Genomic DNA, 17,990 nt, shown 5'->3' with positions numbered 1-17,990 from the left:
TATTTGCTATAAATAACTGTCTAGTAACTATTATAATCTTTGAACTTTAAAATGTTGATTAAATTTCAAAGCAACTAACTCCAATTTTTTGGAAGTAACTTTCAACCAAAATAAGTTGTAGTCATGATTTGAGGTTATTCTTTATGTGTTATAAAAACTATTACATATCTAACTTATTAACTATCTTACAAATCCTATAGTTATAGCTCAAACTATAAATTATTGAAAATTAATCAAATTTGCTTAATGATTTATTTAGGTTTGACTTTATTTGCTGAAAAAACTGTTGTATAACTATGTTACTTTTGAAATGATGTGATTGTGGTTGCAACTGGTTGCCTATAGACCAACAGACAACTGTAATATCAATTTTAAATACTGGGTACTATGGTACAAGTGACGTCACGACGCCGGGCGTCGGCGCCACGCCGTCGCGTCGCCGCATTTGGCTAAAGTGAAGGGGTCGCACCGTTTCATTCGATATGCTAATTATGGAAAGTGGAGGCGACCAAATCTCGTTATACACTGTTTTATACTATAAATGAGAATTCGATTTTTTCACCTATTTTATATATCATCGTTTCATTTTGTAAATAGTGTTTGGATCGTCTAGAAATAGTGTTTTTCTCTTGAGGTATGTCTACTTATACCAGTAAAACATCATTTAGTTCCCATCATCTTCTAATTTTTAAACTGAGATAGAGATATAGACATAATAAACATTTTTCACTCATTGGGGTATTTGGACCTTCTCTTTCTTTTTTAAATTCGTTTTCTTATGAGTTCTCTTTTGTTGTTTCTTTTCTTCTTCTCCTGTTCTTATTCTATTTTATTATTTCATCTCTCTTTTTCTCCTTTAAATTCTCTTCTTCATGATCAGTTTTTTTATAATACACTTTAATTGTAAATCATTCGTGGGATATCCCACTAATATGTCATGTCACTTGTCACATTAGTTGTGAACCTCTTCTATCAGATTTAAATGACCGTTTATTCAAAAAAAGATAAATAAAATCTGATAGAGGTGAAGTAAAATAACAAAGTAGAAAAGTCTTGGAGACAAGGTTAATTCACTAAATTTGAATACTTTCGCCTATATGTACTATGACTATATGTACTATGACTATTCCGACCTAACCGCTTATGTTTCACGTATTTTAATGTGAAAACTAAAACTATAATTCAAGTGAAGAAAATAGAAAAAAAAACACAAAGATAAGGCTCGCAGAGCAACGCTTTTAAATATGAAAAGCTGCTTTAACTGGAGGGTTTTTAATTATAAACGAATTTACTTCTCATAAGAATTTTACCAGAATCAAGTTTAACGACAGTACGAGCACCGTCTCGCCCAAATAAAATGAAAAACAAGTAAACCGGGAGGTTAAAAATAAAATAAATCGTCACCACATCTCACAAGTTAAAAAAAATAAATAAATACACAATTCTTGGACTGAAGAGAAGAATCCTTTTGGAGATTCAACCTTCAGAGTTTATTGGTCTTTGTTCGCATGTCCGCGACATGTTTTACGGCCTTCCAAGAGACTTTTTTTTATGCATTTCGTTTACAATGTGTTTTATAAGCGAAAATGACCTACCTATGTCTTAAATCTGGGCATATACAAAATGCCTGGAACAATTCAAGTGTCCCCTAGGCAATTCCCTCTACTGAAGAATAGCTAAAAGTATATAAAAAGGAGTTTTTTTCATTTCAATTCTAGAACCCTTCTTGAGGCCTTAAACATAATTTTTCATTCCATTCTAGGCCTATGAAGTCACGTTAAATTTTTTCCAGATTGTTAAACTAATTCCAGTTCAATAATATTCTTATTTGAAGCCATTTTTGTTTGAATACCGCCGGTTTATTGGATCATCTCTTGTACTTTACCTTTTTGATTGTAAATTTCTTCATTCCAGGTTTATTGGTTTTTGTTTGTATGTCCGCAACAAGCTTATACTGTTTTCACTTTATAAATGAAAATGTCAGGCTCGTGTGTGTCACATTCTTCAGTATAATCTTGTCTTTACGTAACTTTATTGTGTTTCGACTGTTAACGGCTGAACGTTAAATCGATGTTGCATATTAACTAGCGATTATCATAAATTAATGAAAAAAGGTGAATATTTGAAGAAAATCCTTATAGCTTAAGAGTATTTTAATTTAAAGTTAATGGCTTCTGACTGGTCGGATTTTGTGAATAACTCGACAACTCGGTGTGTTTTTGTAATAAAATGCTGACCATAAAAGAAAGAAAGTGAACTTGTCGACCTTCGAAGGCCCGAGACTTATCAAAGAAATCGAAATTTTTTTGCCTTTTGCTCGTTTATAACACGTCGCTTATTTTACGTTAGTTTTTACTTCTAAATTCCAATTTCTGATTAATTATCAGTTTAATGCACTTTCTCATCTTGTTTGATTAAATTAATTAACGAAATCATTGAGACCAAATACAGGAAGTGGTTTTACAGTTTATTTTGTTGAATGAATTTATTCAGTAAATTGTTTAATATTCCATTGTGGGCTCGACAATGTGGAAGTGACGAGACAATGGAGGCTCCTAACGGATAAGGTTCAATTAATATTCCGCGGTGTTTCCATAACGGAAGATCATCGTATCGATGCAATTGTTTCTAAGTGAAGGGGGACATTTGAACGATTCAGTTAAATATCGAGTGAGGTGGAAAAATCCGAAAGATTTTGTGATGAAATTTTAGGTGTTATTTAAAATTTCATGAATAAAAATTGATTTATTTACTGTCGATGGTATAGTATAAAAATTGCTTTCAATATATTAAATATCATGAAATTAAAAATAACACCACATGCCTGAAATATTAAATAAATTACTTGGAAAGACCAAAAAAAACCAAAATAGAAAGCAAGAATTTAAATGTTTTTCAATGCCTTAAGTAAAGTTGGAATTGGTCAACAGCTAAAATAAAACGAAAAAAAGAAATAATTTCAAAGACTCAGGAATGCCTGAAATAAAATAAAAAATTACCCCAAAATGATTGAAACATCAAAGAAATTAATTTAAAATATTTGATTGAATATTGTTAATATGAACAATCAATCCAGTCGACTAAGTGCTGCACTTATTAATGTGACAGAAAGTTTTAATTTTTCTCAGTTAATTACTGAAGCAACCCGAATCAATGCAAACAGCTCTTCTATAATAGACCTGATTTTTTATAATCATGAAAACGTTACAAATGTAAGAAATAGAGACCCAAATGTATCTGACCACTTTCTAATTTATTGCACTTTACATTTTGATAAATTGGATAAACTGCCCTACAACAATTTTAGCTACCATGATATTAAAACTATTGATAATGACAGTTTTCAATACGACTTAAGGCACATTAACTGGAATATACTATTTAACTTGGAAAATGTTAACGATAAAGTTAGTTTCTTCACCTGAAATATTCTTCAGCTTTTTGATCGTCACACACCAGTAAGAAATATAAAAGATAAGAGATGATTTGATTGAACTTTTGATTAAACTGCGTAATAAAGCCCTAAAAAGATTTCGACAAACTAAAAATCCTGTTTACTGCACATATTACAAACAACTACGAAACTACACCATTACAGCTACTAGACCTAAAAAAAGGCTTATTTAAACTTTAAACTAAGAAACAGTAATATCAAAGAAAAATGGAATAATTTGAAAAAAATCGGATTTTGTAAATCAAAAAGTTCTTTCATTCCTGGAAACCTTAGAAATGTCAACCATATAAACTCTCACTTTACACAAAACGGAATCTCCTTTAACACTGATCTTGGACTTTTAAATGATTAGCGACATAACAGGTTAATAAAGAATTCATTTAATTTAGCTCCGGTATCACAGATCGACATTATGATTATTTTGAGTAAACTCAGGTCTAATGCAACTGGTCGCGATAATTTAAATGTACGACTTATAATATTTTGCTGCCCATTTATTATACCGCATATTACCAATATAATTAATACTTCTATACTAACTGGGCAATTTCCCACCCTCTGGAAACAAGCTAAGCTTTCTGCCGTTAGCTAAAGTAAAAAATCCTAAGGATTATAGCGACATTCGCTCGATATCAATTTTGCCAGTTTTCTCTAAGTTAACACCAGTGGCACAAGATCAATATATTCTTGACAAATAATTCTGTAATTCCTATAAAACAATCTGGTTTTCGCTCCAAATATAATTGTGACATTTTCAGATCCTTGGACGAAAGCATGTCGAAGGTGTTGATTATGTTGGATTACAGCAAGGCTTTCGACACGCTTAATCATGAGATCTTGTTGTCAATTCTTGGTTTTGTAGGATTTTCTACTAAGGCAGTGGATCTCATAAAAAGCTTTGCCACTGATAGGAAACAGAGGGTTTGTTTGAATGGCAAATATTCAGAGGTTGGGAGTCTTTCATTCAAGGGAGTATTTCATCAAGTATTTTGGATCCCCTTCTGTGATCTATTTATACGTGTCAACTTGTTAAGTGTTTAAAATATTCAAAACATCATATTTACGCTGACGACACCCAGCTAATTTTTTTCTTTGATCCTTCTAACCCTGAATAAACCAACCATTGTTTAAAGGAAGATCTAAAATTGCTGCATGACCAATCCTTAAGGCATTAAATCCGAGAAAGTCGCTATGTTATTTACTAAATACTCTTTAAAGCAAATCCTTTTTAATCGCATTCAGTTGCACATCAATAATGAACCAATTTCATTTAAAAACATGAGTAGGAATCTTGCTGTATACATGGATATTGACTTGAAATTTTCTCACCATGTAACAAAAAAGTTGAAAAAGGTTATTCCATGATTAAATCCCTTTATTCCCAAAAATATGTGTTGAATGTAGTAACAAGAAAGATGATCTGTGATTCCCTGATTCTTTCACATCTGAATTTCTGTGATACTGCTTATGGTCCTTGTCTTGATCATAGGGACAAAAAGCGTGTGCAAAAACGTCAAAATGCTTGTGTGAGATACATATTTGGAATACGAAGACCACATGGGGTATCACACAAATTGAAGGACTTGCACAAAGAAGAGAATTAAATTACACTGTGTTTTGCTATAGAGTCTTAAAAAATAAATATCCTCCCTACCTCATGGATAGAATTAAGTGCAGGGCTGTTACTAGCCGAGTCAATAAAAGACATCGAAATCCTCTGGAGATCCTACGGCATCGCAAAAGAAATTTTTAAACGCAGCTTTTCCTATAATATTGCAACTTGTGTGAATAAACATATACCGGACCTCTCGCCATCTATAAATGCTTTTCGAAATAATACAAGGAAAATGCTTATAACTGCTTTGTTACAACTTTATATTTTTATATACCATAGACAAATGTACTGATAAATGTTTTTTTGTTATTATTATTAATTTGAGAAATAGATTTCTCCTCTGGAATTCCCCGTTTTTTTGTAGTAGCAACAACCTCAGTGCCGGACTTATAGTAAAAAATGCCGACCTGTGTAATTTAAAGGAATGTAATTAAATGCACTTCACGGAATCGTATTTATTTATTGAAGAATCGTAGTAAAATAATTACATAATCTAAATTACAACTTTTGTTTAGTATTAACTACAGTACCCGTGAAAGTAAGTCATTTCATCATCCCATAAGAACCCAAGGTCTGAAGTATTCTCCTAAATTCTCCTCAAATGTTTCGATCTCTTATGAATTTCATTTGATCACCTAAGCAACTTTTTCTTAAGTGAGAATCGACTAAAGTATTCTCCCAAAAATTAACAATACCTGAAAACTGATCTTCTTTATCGCGTGATTTATCTGCCTGTAATTTTTCGTGTGTCAGATAGCACTTTATTCAGTCCTCAGTCGAACTTAAAACTTTATATGCTTCCCCTTTCAGAGGTAAAATTAAAAGAATAATTCAATATTTAATGTAACTTGCTTGGTTTTTTGTCGGGTTTCCCATTGGTTTATCACTATCCAAAATCTAACAGCTTATTTACAATGTATGTACCTTTAAAATGTATTTTTTAGACATATTTATTAACTCTAGTTATTAACGGTTACTTTATGATAAGTTTGCTTATTTTTTAATAAATACATTTTATGCAAAAATATCTATCCAAACCAGTTTTTACCTTTTTTTAATCTTATACAAAATGCCACTGCCTAAAAAGTGAACATGTGACTGTCCTAACAAGAATTTTTTTGTTTTTTTCTGTATCTGAGTGAAAACCAGTTACCTTAATTCTAATTGCAGCATTATTAGTTTTCAAAGAAGTGAAAGGTGGTACAGGTTCGCGAAAACCTCAAAGTTCTAACTTTAAAAATAACCGAGATACAATGACCAAATTGGAACACAATGTACATACATATAAAATTGAGGGACGATTTACGCTTAATTAATGTCAAATTAATATTAATGCATAAATTTCATTTTCAAAATTCTATTAAATTTTGTTTCGTAATTTCGTAGGTGTCATTTATTTCTACACTTGAAGGGTAGAATTAGCATTGCCGTGGAACTATGGACAGTTTGTTTGCTTGCAACATCTCTGATGCTATGATGTTGAATGCCTATGTAGAAATGGCAAGAAAATACACTTTATAATATCAGAAAAATTTGTCACTTATTTTAGCAGGTACAAAACAATACTATTCCTCTTTAATTAAATATGAAAAGCATTTTTTTTCATAAAATATGATAAGATATTCTATAAAGAAGTCAACATTCATAGTTAAATGAGCGTAGATAAAGTATATTGGAGAAAAATGCAAGAGCATCGCAACGCCGCTCGATCGCATTGTTGATTCCACCGACACAAGTAATCTTAACCATTGACGTCGTCAAAAAATATTTACATGATAAATGTTTATTATTAATAGATTATGCTTTAAATTATTTATTTATTTATTTATTTATTTATTTACAGTCAAGGCTTTCTAACAGACAGGCACAGCTGTCCAATAATAAGAAAGCACGTTATATCACAAATACAAATTAGTAAACAAGTTCTATATAATAATAATTACAACTACAGAGAATTAATTCTTAAAATTACATCACAATCTAGAAAGAATTACTTATGTAGTTTAATCAGGAATCCGTCTTAGGTGTCGTTTAAAGGCATCAAAGCTCAAAAAAAATAAGTCAATATTAGGATGGTTTAACTCCAAACTATTATACATACGGGTACATCTAATAATTGGAGAATTCGATAAGTAATTGGAAAAATACCTGGACACTACAAAAGTTTGTCTATTACGAAGGATGTAAGGATTGATGTTAAAATTGAGTTTTTCTAAAACAGATGAAGAATCAATAAAGTTGTTTACGGCCTTGTATATAAATATTAAATCAAAATTTCTTCTTCGGACCTCCAACGATTGCATATTATAAAATTTTAAATTATCATGATAACTAAAGAAATGCCGTCGTCTGTTAAACCTATAATTTAAAGTGTTAACAAATTTTCGCTGCACACTCTCTAGTCGGCCAATATAATTGGCGTACATTGGATTCCAAACTGTTGTTGCGTATTCCAGTACAGGTCTTACTATACTATTGAATAAAATTGTTAAGGAATTTATGTTGCTAAATCCTTTTGTTGCTCGAAAAACAAATCCAAGATTTTTAAGAGCCTTTTGTACAATATTTTCAAGATGCTTTTCAAACGAAAGCCTAGGATCCAATGTCACCCCAAGTTCCTTAGTATAATCCAAATATTTAAGCTTAACATTATTTAGGTAAAGATCACATTTAACTTGCAGAGGAACAGGCCTTTTAGAGAACAAAATACAATTACATTTATCCAAATTGACAAAAAGTCTATTCAAAGTACAGTAATTCATAAAATTAGATAAATCGTACTGTAAAGTAAAGTAATCAGCAGCCGAATTAATAGTTTTTGAGATTTTAAGATCATCTGCATATAAAACATAGCTACTGTGTGAAAAACATTGCTCTATATCATACAGGAAAATGATAAACAGCAGAGGACCCAAGTGTGACCCCTTATAAGCAATATTAAATTAAATATAAACAATATTAAAAAAAATAAATTATAAACAATATTACCGTTTATGCGTTTTTTAACATACTTCATTAGAGTAAAGGTATTTAGCCCTTCAATATTCTAAGGATCTATATACAGGAATGCATCTCCGAGTTGATTCATTTGTATTCGAAACATCTTTTTTATTGCCTAATCGCATCTTCAGTTACGTATTTCTCAAATAAGATGAAACTTTCATCAATGATTTTGCCATAGTGTTCATAATTTATTGTATCCTGACGAGCAGCTCATCTTATTGCCGACAAAGATTTTGTTTAGTTTCCAAGGGATTCATAGGTGCGGTGAAAAATTGTACAACGCTTAAACTGTATTAAAAAAGGAAGCTTTCAACAAATTTCAAGTTCTCTCTTAGGACGACATTAAAACGTTCGTCTAGAAATAATACTTAGGATATACACTATAGAAATATCTATTACTAATAGAAATAAGATAGATGTTCTAGGCATTGCTCATTTAAATTTAAGATCTATTTTCACAAGGTGTAAATAATAAGGTCCAGTTTTTGGATCTAGTATAGGAGAATGATTTCGACATTGTTACTTTAACGGAAACTTGGTCGACTGCCAATATTTCAGCCGATTTAATTGCGATTAGTCGCTACTGAATCTGCATCGACACTTCTTGATCCCATATTCTTTAGCGATCCTGAATCTGTTGTTAAAAATCGTTTTTTTTTTTCGTAACTTTCAAGAATTTAACAAGAATTTTTTTCGCGCATATACAACATATTCTATATTCCAAGTATTAAAGTCACTGTTTGAATACGATCCTATCTTGACAAGAGGCTTTGTTAGAGTTTTGAAAGACTTAAGTCTAAGAATGGTCTATCAAAGTTCGGCCAAGTTACGAAATCTTTTAGGAAACCCAAAAGATAAAATAAAGACCAATGAAAAGTCTGGGATCTATGAGATTAATTGCAACGATTGTGATAAAAAGTGCATAGGACAAACCAGAAGATCAATTAATGTCAGATTTAAAGAACATGTAGCTCATGTGAAATATGGAAGGGTTGAAAAGTTAGGTGTGGCTGAACATGTTTTAAATACTGGTCACTTTGTAGGAATATACAACTGAAAATTACTAAAACCAGTTAATAACAATAGAAAATTACATGTGCATACGAAAGCTTAGCAATATTCAAAAATCAAAAAAACATTCTTAACAGGAATAAAGGTCCAGTTCCTTATAGTCAATTATATAGTTTAATTAGTGTTTAAATTTTGTCTGGCCATGCTTCAATGCATTTTCCGCTCTATTAGTTACATCATTAGTATATAAGGAGATCTGTAAGTAGTCTTAGTTTAGTTTTAATCTTCTCCCGAAGATGCTAACAGCGAAACACGTGTTGAGATTAAAAATAAAGAGTTTTGGTTAGTGGTAAAACTGTCCCATAATTTAAGCATCATACCAAAGGTTCCAACCATAGGACTATGGGTTCTTATGCTTAACCTAATACAAGTATTTGAAGAGCCCTGTAGAACATAATAAACCTCTAGCACATTAAATTATCCTGGCCTTGAAAGCCTTGAAGCATTTTACAGTTCTAATAAGTTAAGAGATAATTTAAAATTTCAATTTAATATGGTTGAACCAGAAAGTGAATCTGGTTTTTTTAATTCAATCAAGTCCAATGCTTTAATGGTTTACTTATTTTAAGCAGTTTTTGTGTTATTTAAATAAATTATTCGTAGTCTTACAAATATCTAGCTCTGGGTCTAGGACCTTGGTTCACAACAATCGCCTATAACTGGAGAAGGCTTGGAACTACAAGGGACCTACATATGAAAATGATCGGCAAAAAATGCTTCAACTTTTTGTGAAATCCCTATAAAAGTTTTTAAATTATCCTTAACGAAGTAAATATTTTACCAGAGAAAATAGCTGCGAAAGCGTATCCAACCAAAATTACTCTCTCTACCTCAAATTAAACTTTAAAGTATACATTACATTATCGTGAAAAAACTATTAATTTATCTTAAGCAGTTTTTGAGTTATACCCCAAAATGTAAAGGGGTATTCAAAAATTCACAAATTGCTGTGGGTCCGAGCCTTGGCTGACAAAATCGCTTTTAACTCAAAAACCATTGGAGCTACAAGGATTTGCCTAGCATCAATCCAACTAATAATTCAGATCCGAACATAGTATCACTAAACCTCTACTGAACCTGACAGATGATATAATTAAAGCTATAAATAAAAACATGGTGGTCGTATTTGTGCCTTTGGACTACCCTGAGGCTTTTGGTATTATCGACCATAACTTACCTTATACAAAGCTGATGCATCTCTCCCTTTTTAAAAGTTATTTTTCAGTTCGAATTAATAATAATTTTATTCTTTTGCAAAAACCATAAAAATATCTCACATATATTGACAATAGCTCTATCCTATTTATACCTTTGACATTTTTGAAGTAACCGCGAATTCATACATTCAATCTTATGCTGACGATACTCAGCTACTGCATTACTTTGATCTAATAATGATCTGGCAGAAATTGAAGAATTCCTTAATAAATATCTTAAGTTAGTATCCGAATATTCAAAGAGACTAAATCTGAATAAACGGAGGTGCCGGATGAAGTTAGAAAATGCAAATTTCAGTTTTTCTGGAAGTATTAAAAAGTTGGGGAATTTCATTGACTCAAAACTAAGATTTAATGATCACGTAAAAAGATCACTTCAAAAAGTTGTGCAAAAATGAATTTTATATGCAAATAGATTCGTGTTTAGATGTAGTTACTAAGAATCGCTTGCAGATTATATAGAATCACTGTTTCACTTGGTATTTGGTCTACGGAGTACGTTTTAGCCAAAATTAAGCAGCTTAAATGATTTAGGATTTAAAATTTAGTAAAGCAGCACTATATCGTATGTTTGGTCAAACTATAAGTCCCACATATATTTCCACTCATTGAAACACATAGAAATGACGATAAATGTATGGAAGATATAAAAATACCACTCAAAAATACTGGAAATCATCAAAAATTCTCAACTGCCTGGAAGGGATTAAAATAGGTTCAGATTTTTTAAATTCTATTTCAATACTGATAACCTGGACAAAATTTAAATATAGCTTTGCTCGTTTGGTAACAACTAAAAAAGGCATTTTTCCAAGGCAGATTTTTCCTGTAATTAAGATTTTTTAAAATTTCCTTTGAACCGAGTGTAACTGTACCTGGAAGACATAAATAAAGGGTCCAAATGCATGGCGACATTTTTATATCTTCCAGGCACTTCAATTTCTTTAAATTATATTCAAATAATAAGAACCTGAAAAAAGAGGTTATGGGTTGAATCAAATATACCTGTGAGAAATGAAAAATTGCTCCTAATACCTGAATACCCTATTTTTTTACTTTATCTAAGAAATCTGGCGGAAACAAATATTTTCAATCCCTGGCTAATTAAGAATTTAGTTCAATGCCTTAAGATACGTCTGGAAAACTTAAAAATTATTGAAACATACTTCTAGATGTCTGGAACAAAGGAAAAAATCTCTAGAAGTCCTGGAAAACGCAAATAAATATTCTCAACTCTTCAAAGGCTCAAAATTACGTCAAATGCCTGGTAAATGTAAAACTGATTTCCAATTTCTAAAAAATAATAAAATAATCAGAACATTGTCTCTAGTATTGATTCGATGCTGCGCCAAATCAATACTTCTCAGATCATTATCGTGTCACATCTTGATTTTCTCGATTCTTCAAGAAGTGCACTTAGTGATTCCCTTACTGAAGAGCCTCTGTTATAAAAAAAAACTGAAAATAAAAGCCAACACGTTTCTTCTGATCGACTTTGAAATTAGCAAACAAAATCGCAGTTAAGAGCCTTCAGAGTCTCCCTCCGTATTTACGCAGCAGCAGTACCGAGCGAAAGAATGCCGTCGACACGCCTAAGTTATTCGTGGTATTGTAATTTTGATATTAAATGGGTGCCGGCACCAATTGGTTTTAATAATATCAAGAGACACTTGTGTACGTATAAATGAAACCACACGAGGAACTAATTATTGTTAACGTCGAATGGCGGATTAAAATGGGTGACCGTGAGCCATTTGGTTCAGGGATACGACGGTTGTCTATTTTCTTGTAAAGAAGAAACTGAACGTTGTTACGTGGCAAAGGCGTATTGCATAAAATGCATTAAATGTTGGTAATTCACCTTTTCGACACTGAAGACGTCGCCTTCTGCCCACACATACACACCATTTACTTTCTCTGCAACAATGCACCCAGGAATTCAAATGACATATACCGAAGTTATTGTTGTTGGGAGGGATTTTTTTCTTGCACTGTAGGCGCCTCATTGTTACGTAATGTTAATTGGCTTTTTCAGGTATGGTTCAATCAATAGATACTTTACAATGTATTGTAATATCGGCAAGTTCTTCTAGATGATTGGACTGGATCAAGAGGATTTCAGGCTCGGAAAAAATCTATGAAATCCATAAAATAGTGCCTTTTATTATTCTCAAGGGCTTCACATGCTCAGTCGCTCATAATAATATTTATATTTATATACATTTCCAACCGTACTGTAAATCTACTATGAAAAATTACTTACTAACAGAGACATGGAAAGCATAGTAAATAACTGGAAATGAAAAACTTTGAAAATTCACTTGCAACTTTTACAAGTTCTTGATTTTTCAGACAATTTATTTACATTATCAATATCAAATTCTGAGGGATCTTACAGGTATTTGATTTTCAGGCATCATTTCTTAATAACTTAGAAACAAAAAAAAAGGCTTCAAATCACTGCAAGAATTGAACTTGATTTTCAAGGATTCAAGCAAATCAATATAAGACATTTTCTTAGGCAGTTGATATTCAAGTATCATTTATATCCACGGCATAAAATATCAAGGTAAATTATTTGAAATGTCTAGAGTACAGTTGAAAAATAGCTACTTAGTTTTCAGGTATTATATCTAGTAACTGAAAGACTACAAATGCCTAGAATAAAATGAAATATTGTTTTAAATAGCTGGAGGCTATGAAAAATTAATTGCATCGCAATGCCTGAAAGACATTGTGTTCAGAAGCTTGAACAAATTATTTAAATTTTCAGAGATGTATTCAAAAGTCAAAGATAGAGAAAAAATGGGAAATAGAAACTGACTGGAGAAAAAAATATCTAACTTGAAATCCCTGAAAACCATAAAAATTATAACAGAATGAATATTCACTTGAAATTTTCTGAATATTCACAGGCATTTTCGAGAAATATTAATTGCATTGAAATTCCTCGAAAATCACTGGAAAACGTGGAATACATCGATTCCAATACATGTCATATAAAGTTAGTTCAAATTTGTATATTATTTAAAAAGCCTGGAGTATCGTGAAAATAAAGGTAGAGCCATTATTTCAAGCGACTGAGAGACATACAAAATTACGTTAAATGACTGGAATAGCAGGAAATATTGGAAAAATGACTTGGATTTTCAGGCATATCCTGAAGTGTCAAAGAAAGCGAAAAAAAATTACCTCGAAACTTGTGAATCCCTGGAAAATATATAATTGACTGGAAAAATATAAATAACTTGAAATGTCTTAAAGTATAAGAGATAACCTGGAACAATGTTAGGCATATTCACAGACTTTCTCGAGAAATTTTAATTGCATTGAATTATTAGGTTCATTTTATGAAATGACCAAGGGCTTCAAATCAGTGGAAAATATGGAATACATCAATTTCAATTCAAGGTTAATTATTTGAAATATCTGAAGTACAATTGAAAAATATCTACTTAATTTTCAGGTATTATTTCTAGTAACCGAAAGACATGCTACAAATGCCTGGAACAAAATGAAATATTATTTTAAATAGCTGGAAGCTATGAAAAATTAATTGCATCGCAATGCCTGAAAGACACTGTGTTCAGAAGCTTGAACAAATTATTCAAATTTTCAGGGAGATATTTAAAAGCCAAAGATAGAGAAAAAACGGGAGATAGAAACTGACTGGAAAAAATTTATTTAACTTGAAATCCCTGAAAACCATAAAAATTAGAATAGAATGAATATTCACTTGAAATTTTCGGAATATTCACAGGCATTTTCGAGAAATATTAATTGCATCGAAATTCCTCGAAAATCACTGGAAAACCTGGGATACATCGATTTCAATACAAGCCATATAAAAAGTTACTTCAAATTCGTATATTATTTAAAAAGTAAAGAACAGGCATTATCTCAAGCGACTGAGAGACATAAAAAATTACGTTAAATGACTGGAATAGAAGGAAACATTGGACTCAGAAAAATGACTTGAATTTTTAGGCATATTATCGAGTGTCAAAGAAAGCGAAAAAAAATGGCCTCGAAACTTGTGAATCCCTGGGAAATATATAATTGGCTGGAAAAATATAAATTGAAATTTCTAAAAGTATAAAAAATAACCTGGAAAAATGTTAGGCAAGCATAGGTTCATTTCATGAATTTTCAGACATCATTTGTATTGTCTTAGAGACAAACCAAGGGCTTCACATCAGTGTAATATCATATATCATAATTCAAGGTAAATTATTTGAAATGTCTGGAATACAATGAAAAGACAGGTGTTTAAATTTGAGGCGATATTTTTAGTGGCTAAAAATTACGTCAAAGCTGGAAAATTAACATCAATAGAGGCATGGAAAATGATTTCAAACGTTTCGAAAATATAGGAGAAATACCTGAACGTGCGCAAAATTAAAGTGACAAAAATTATACTTTTCTTCCTGGGAAAGAAAAAACATTAATATAAATAACGAATTTAAAAACCGAATTTCTATGTGACCCCAATAACGGCGAGAACCTGAGTAATACGTTTTCATCCTTGATCTACAAATCGGCACCTACGGATCCGGTTCAAGAAGTTCAAAAATACAAAAACATAATTTTTGATTCATTGAATTTCTTTGCAAATATGATGCATATCTTTTCGTTGGTTTCTTATTGTAGATCCGAACTGGTTGCACCCATATCTGCAAAATTATCAAGGTAAATGGCACAAAGGTGTAGTAGTAGTAGTACTTTCATTATATGTATTACAAAGGCCATTTAAAAATGTTTTTTCAGTTATCATGGGTTTGCAGTTCGTACGATTGTCGAAGTATCGTAATCCCCATCCCCACCCATTTAAACTGATCGTACCTGCATGAACTATTTGGGATTTTATTAAATTAATCAAATATATAGCACAATGGCCTGACATTTTAAAATTATTAAATTTCATATGATGCTACTAAATGGTAAGTAATGACGATTTAAGAAAGAAAAAATCCATGATTCAATTGCCTGGAATTAAAAAAATATTTATTAACTTAATTATACTCCTTAAAATAATAAACATTTCCTGCCTGAACTACTAAACAAGGAAATGTCTTCAAAAAAAAATAATTTCAAAGTATTGGGCGTCATATAAAATAAGAGTAAAAAAAACAATAAAAAAAGGCAAATAAGCAAATATGTAAAAAAGTACTGAGAAACTAAATAACGTAATTAGACAATTGTCCGCTAACTTTCAAAGAAAATCATCCAGGTACAGTTGGGTGAAAGAGAAGTATAATGAGAAATAAAACAATAACCACTTTCTCACATTAATTAATAAGCTGATAAGTTATTAAGTAGCAGTTTGATTCAGCAGTTTAAAATTATGCGGACGTAAGAATAAATGTCTTATATGCTCACGAAATCCATAATAAATGATTTTGAAAAAATGGCTCCTGTACCTGTAACATGTCAGTAAAAAAAAAGAGCTCTTTCAGGGTAATTTCCGGTCAAACCGATAATTGTTTTTATGGAATGTTGTGGATAACGTCTCCCTGTCCAGGCCCGGATTTACAAAAAATTCCGCCCTTTTTTTTAGGTGATTTTAGCTTGCGAAGTTAGGGTAGGTAAAATCGTATGCTGAGGTTTGTTATTTGTTGCTGGTCAACTGATTGATTTTGTAACTGATTGATGTACATATTATTGTGTTTTCTGCAAAACAGGAATAGCAAAATAAACAGTAAAAAGTGACAAGATTATATTTGTGGCCTGTGAACTGTGCCTTATCAATAACGATCTAGAAGTAGCAAATTTTATTCAAGTTTCTACAGATAAAAATATTTGTTTCTAAATAAACTTATATTTTATCGTTCGATCCATATCTTGCTTCATACGATAAGTTGAATGAATAATTTTTTATTCCATCTTTTTTTACACTTTTAAGAGTCAAACGTTCCTTTTTTAACCTAAGTTAACTTTGAGAAAAAACTAACATAACTTTTGAAGAACTTGAAAGAAAAACTCACAAATCTGTAACACTACTTATATAATAACGTGCCGTACTACTGTAGTTGAAGGAAAACTCTGTATCTGACCTCTATGGTAATACAACATCCTAGCCTATCATTCTTTTTTCTTAAGGTGTCTATATATGTTTTATTGTCCTGACGAGTGCGGTTGCTAAATCAATTTGAATACTAGATTGCATATTATCTAAAACAATCATATTGAAATACTAGTAAAATCGTTATTTTAGAAATTAATTTGTATCCAATTAAATATAATTTGCTTTTGTCTTTTTTTTTATCACGAAGAGAGGTTAAGACAAAAAAAAATATAAAATAACAGGAGAAAAATACTTTTTACTAAGAATTGAAAATGTAAAATGTTCTGTCATTAGTACAATAATTGCAAAATGGAGACGGATTTTTAATTACAGGCTTGTTTGATCATGTAGACAATGAAAATATTATTAACTGTTTCGAAAAACGATCTGACAGCTATAGAAACCTAAAGATGTAGATGAACGTGTTGTTTTCATCGAAAGACGCGCCTGACTTTTTGTGTTGCGAACTGTTCGATAATATCTTCGCAATTACTTCATTAAAGCAAATTTTACTCTTAATATTTTTGACATGTAAACATTTCCCATGGTAATTTATAAGTATAACCGTTGAAAATATTTTCTTTTCTTTCTTGAGATTTGCCGCCCCTCAAAATTCTGCCGCCCTGAACACTTGCCCCGACTGCCCTTAGTGTAAATCCAGAACTGTCCCTGTCCAACAATTTCGTCGTCACTCAGTATAATCCGCAATAAAAACAAAAATTATTAATGATGATCCGATCAATAATTACTTGTGCAAAATCCGTCACGGGAGAAAGTGGTCTGACTATTCATATTCCGTTACGCAACCTTAAGGTTCACTCTTGTTTTGATAATAATAATAATGATGCTGGTGATGATGATGATGATGATGAAAAATGGCCGCTTCACCCGCTACAGTTATTAATATTTATAGAAAACGGGTGCGCGCGCCATTGTTAAATCTTCTTACGGTGGGATCCGGATGTCTCGGTTACATCATCATCATCGGCACCACGGTACTTAAGATAATCACGTTACACAATCTCACTCTTGATTCTGGATATTGATTTTTAGCAATCTTTTAACTTTGTTCTTGTTGGTTGTACAGCTTCACACCTGAAAGGTTAATTGTAGGGACTTTAATTATCTTAATTTTTTTGTTATATTCATTTTGTTGTACTACTTACGGTTTAGTAAGAAAATCTAATTTTTCAGGAAATCGAGCCACGGTTTTTTACCAAGCAGTTCAATCAGCTTTATTTGCTTCTGGATGGTTGATGAATTTAATAATTTTAAAATTCCAGGCAGTTGATTTATTTATTCAAATTATTTACTAGATCTAGTCTAAATTCTCAGCAGTTGAATCGGAATTAATTTTAATGCAAGTTGAATATTTTGCTTGTTATTCGTATATTTGTGCAGACAATTACTCCAGGAATACTGGCGATCTATTGACCTGTCACGCATGTTTGTACTGAGTCTATCCAGATATACGGTGAATCCCGTGCAATAGCTCTGGATATTTCAAAAGCATTCGATAGGCTTTGGCATGAAGACCTCTTGCGATCTATTTTCTATCGGTTATTT

The 17,990-nt window shown here is 31.4% G+C and overlaps 1 long non-coding RNA gene across 1 annotated transcript; it reads left to right on the top strand.

Annotated features, from left to right (window-relative positions):
• Positions 1-14,316: 14,316 nt before the first annotated feature.
• On the top strand, positions 14,317-15,276 carry LOC126744218 (uncharacterized). The gene is made up of 3 exons (XR_007663077.1): positions 14,317-14,585; positions 14,654-15,049; positions 15,128-15,276. It is a non-coding gene; the product is annotated as an uncharacterized LOC126744218 (long non-coding RNA).
• Positions 15,277-17,990: the final 2,714 nt, after the last annotated feature.

Source organism: Anthonomus grandis, chromosome 13 (genome assembly GCF_022605725.1).
Source record: "Anthonomus grandis grandis chromosome 13, icAntGran1.3, whole genome shotgun sequence".
In the NCBI taxonomy this organism is placed as follows: domain Eukaryota; kingdom Metazoa; phylum Arthropoda; class Insecta; order Coleoptera; family Curculionidae; genus Anthonomus; species Anthonomus grandis.
Note: the sequence above shows the minus strand (reverse complement) of the source record. Positions and strands in the feature narration are given on the sequence as shown.